This window comes from Macaca thibetana, chromosome 6, assembly GCF_024542745.1.
Source record: "Macaca thibetana thibetana isolate TM-01 chromosome 6, ASM2454274v1, whole genome shotgun sequence".
In the NCBI taxonomy this organism is placed as follows: Eukaryota; Metazoa; Chordata; class Mammalia; order Primates; family Cercopithecidae; genus Macaca; species Macaca thibetana.
In genome coordinates, this window is record NC_065583.1 from 70,548,155 (window position 1) to 70,552,347 (window position 4,193).

General features: G+C 39.2%; 1 pseudogene; it reads left to right on the top strand.

The window, feature by feature from the left end:
- The first annotated feature begins 2,453 nt into the window (after positions 1 to 2,453).
- Positions 2,454 to 3,753, top strand: LOC126956245 (KICSTOR complex protein ITFG2-like; annotated as a pseudogene).
- The last annotated feature ends 440 nt before the right edge of the window (positions 3,754 to 4,193 follow it).

A 4,193-nucleotide genomic window follows, 5' to 3' on the forward strand; every position in this document is an offset into this window, starting at 1 on the left:
TGTCCTAAGTTTTAATTTTGCAGCTGCCTCCAATGTAGATTTCTTGTTACGTTGTGGCTTTAGAATTCCTGAAAATCTTCTTTAACACACCCATCTTCCTCTTCATCTTATTTTGTTACTTTTCATTTCAATATTTTCTCTTTATATATTCTTTTTCCAATTTTATAAAGGCCAAGTTTTCTTTTACTCTTTCTAGAATGTCAATAAGTTCCAAAAATTTTCTTTTAGATACTTCTGTAATACGTTTTCTAAAACCCTTCTTTGATCCTACAGAAGGCAGTTTATTTTGCTTTACATTAATTTTTCCCCATATCTCATTTTCAGTTTTTGTTTACCTTTTTGCAGTTTTGAATAGATAAAATAGACCCAGACTTTTTCATTTTAATGAGAGTTGTGATTCTTTGCTTAAATCTGCAAGTGGAGGTTGTATTAATGGGCACAGATTCCATTATATTTCTAGTTATTACAAGAATTTAATCTCTTTTCCATTGTTTATTGAATCTTCTTTCTACTTCTTCTTTATGGTACTCTAAACTGATGTCTATATATTACTTAATTCCAGAATATGCCATGACAAGTGCTCCTCTTTTCTGCTTCCCTTTATAGTGCTTAAATTGTAGGCACTGCAATCCTTAGAATTTTATTGCTTCACCGCTAGTTTCCCCTTATCTTCTACTTAAGCATTGTCTGAAATTTGGAGTGTCTTCCAGGTGACACAATCCTCTAGACCTGCCTTCTTCAGAGAGCCCAGCTGTAGCTCATTTCCAACCATATCCAAACCAACAGGGGTGGAGGTCTATGGGTCCAACAGGAAGTATACACTTGTAGCCCACACATTTCCCTGTAAAACATGCAAGGGGAACCTGGACCCTCACTAACAGTTGTTCTCTGCTTCTTTTTTTATGTTTTATAGTAGCTGTCTGAAGAGGTGTCAGATAATGCCTCATTATGGTTTTGATTTGCATTTCCCTTATGATTATTGATGCTGAGCATCTCATCATATACCTGTGGGCCATTCGTATGTCTTCTTTAGGGAAATGTTTGTTCAAGTATTTTGTTATTTTGTACTCAGGGTTTCTGCTGTTGTATCGCATTATTTTTCCTTTTTGCTATTTGAGTTGAAGGAGTTCCTTACATATTTGGGATATTAACTCCTTATCAGATGTATGGTTCACAAGTATTTTCTTCCATTCCATAGCTTGCCTTTTACTCTGATTAAAAACTTTTAGTTTGGTGTAGTCCCACTTGTGTATTTTTGCTTTCTTTGTTTTTTTTTTTTTTTTTTTTTTTTTTTTTTTTTTTTTTGGCTGTGGTTTTTGTGACATAGCCAAGAAATCATCACTAAGATCAATGTCATGAGGGTTTCCCGCTGTTTTCTCCTAGGAATTTTGTAGTTTCAGGTCTTACATTGAACCCATTTTGACTTGATTTTTGTGTATGATATAAAAGTAAGAGTCCAATTTTATTCTTTTTCCAAATTCTGCTGATTAAAGAGATGATCATTTCCATATTATATATTCTTGGCACCCTTGTCAAAGATCAGTTGACTGTTTATATGTGGATATATGTGGTGTATGCTCAGATTTGCTTCTCAGCTCTCTATTCTGTTCCATCGGTCTATATATTTGTCTTATACCAGTATCATACTGTTTTATTTACTTTAGTTTTATAATATGTTTTGAAATCAGAAAATGTTATGCCTCTAGCTTTCTTCTTTTCTCAAGACCATTTTGGCAATTCGGGTCTTTTGTGGTTTCATATTAATTTTTGAATTGCTTTTTCTGTTTCTGAAAAAACTGCCATTGGGATTTCGATAAGGATTGCACTGAATCTGTAAATCATGTTGGGTAATATGGATATTTTAACAATGTTGAATTTTGCAGTCAATAAACACAGGACATATTTTTGTTTATTTGTATGTATTTTAATTTTATCCATATTTAATTATCTTTAATGTATTTCAGCTCCTTAGTTAAGTTTATTTCTTAGTATTTTATTTTTATATCATTGTAAATGGGCTTGTTTTCTTAATTGCCTGATTTTTATATGTTGATTTTGTATGATCCAACATTTTTTACTTTGGTTTCTAATTTTATGCTTTTTATATTTTGAGTGTGTATGTGAAATCTTTAGGGTTTTATACAGATAAGATCATGCCATATGCAAACAGAGTTAATTTTATTGCTTCCTTTCTGATTTCTAGATTTTTTGTTTCTTTGTCATCCCTGATTTCTCTGGCTAGGACTTTCAGTACTGTGTTGCAAGAGTAGGCATCCTGGTCTTATTCCTGATCCTAGAGGGAAAGCTTTCAACTTTTCACCATTGTGAAAAATATTAACTGTGTTTTTTTTCGTATGTGACCTGTATCATGTTGAGGTTATTTTCTTCTGTTTTGTTGAGAGTTTTTATTATGAAAAAGTGTTGAAATTTGTGTCTTTCATGCCCACAGACGGAGATGGATGTTGTGAGTGGTGGTGGGCTACACAGACTGTGTGGTGCGAGTTTTCTGCTGGGAGGAGGTAGGTGAGGGTCCTGAACATCTGCCCGGGCAGCTGGCGTCCCTCAAGAAATGGATGCTGGAGGGTCAGGTGGACAGCCTGTCAGTGACTCTGGGGCCACTGGGTGTTCCTGAACTGATGGTATCTTAGCCAGGCTGTGCTTATGCAATTCTACTGTGTACGTGGAAAAAGGACACAGGGTCCTCTCCTGCCTCTGAAGGGATCATGGATGGCAGTAGGGAGGCCCCAGCTGCCTGAGATGTGGTGCTGCACCAGACATCTGGCTGTATCCACAACAAGAATGTCTCCACTCACGTAATTGGCAACAACTCTCAAGGCCATGGCACTGAGAGTGGTGGCTCTGGCATCTTTGCCGTGAGCACACTGGATGGGATGCTGAAGCTCATGGAGGAAGCAGACAGGCTGCTGTGGTCAGTGCAGGTGGATCACCAGCTTTTCACCCTGGAAAAATTGGATGTCACCGGCAACGGGCATGAGGAGGTAGTCACATGTACCTGGGATGGACAGACATATGTTATTGATCACAACCGCACTGTCATCCGCTTCCAAGTGAATGAAAATATCTGTGCCTTCTGTGCAGGCCTGTATGCCTGCAGGGGGATGCAACAGCTCCTGTCTCATATATGTCACTTTCAACCAGAAGATTTATGTGTACTGGGAGGTGCAGTTGGAGTGGATAGAGTCTACCAATCTTCTGAACAACTGGAGATCAGGCTCGAGTACCACAGCCTGCTGCAGGAGCTGGGCGTGGATCCTGACAACCTCCCTGTGGCTCATGCCCTGCTTCACCAAACTCTCTACCATCTGACCAACCATCACAGTTGTGTTCCCTCAAGCCTCCAGGATCCCACCTAGCTGTACTTGCCTCATAGCTGATGAAGGATTCTTCTGAACCCCTACCCTACCCCGTCAAGGTATCTGTTATATTGGCAGGATAGGGAATATGCATTACAGAAGTGCAGGATTTGACACTGGGCATGAAAGATGGCGCAGCCCTAGGGTGACCACAAGCTATACACCTCACAGTTTTTTTGATGAAAGAAGAGACAAGTTGACCCTCTGCCCATTTTCTTATGGACCTCACCCTTCACACCAGCAAGGTCATAGGACTGTGGCCTTGTTCCAAATCATCTGGGACATGTCCTGCTCCCCACTTGCACTGTGTAGGAAACAGAGACTTGTTTGTGTGGCCCCAATACCCATAAGGAAGCCAGGCCTTAGGCCTAGGGGAGCAGTGGAGGTAAGGGCTCCACCCCATCTTAAGCTCTGTCTTTCATGGCACAATTCCAAGTTCTTGATATTAGTAATTGTTAAAGGAACAGCAAATTGTTTTGTTTTTAGAGCTCTTTCAGCACAATCTACAGTCTGGTCTTACTTATGTTCCTAGCAACCCTGAGATGACTTTCCTCCATTTACCAAAGCAGCTGGGTCAGTGCTTTCTCATGTTGCCATATTCTTCAGGTATTAGCTTCAGAAGCCCTGTTCCCGTTTTTCCACCCACCCATTCCCCCATAAAACACCTTATTATCTGTAAGACAATAGACATGTAAAATGTGATGCCAATTTATGATCCAGACCACAATCAGAATTATATCTTGGGCCATTAAAAAAAGAGAAATTTGTCAAATGCTTTTTCTGCATTTGTTGAAATGATCACGTGTTTTTGCCCTTCAT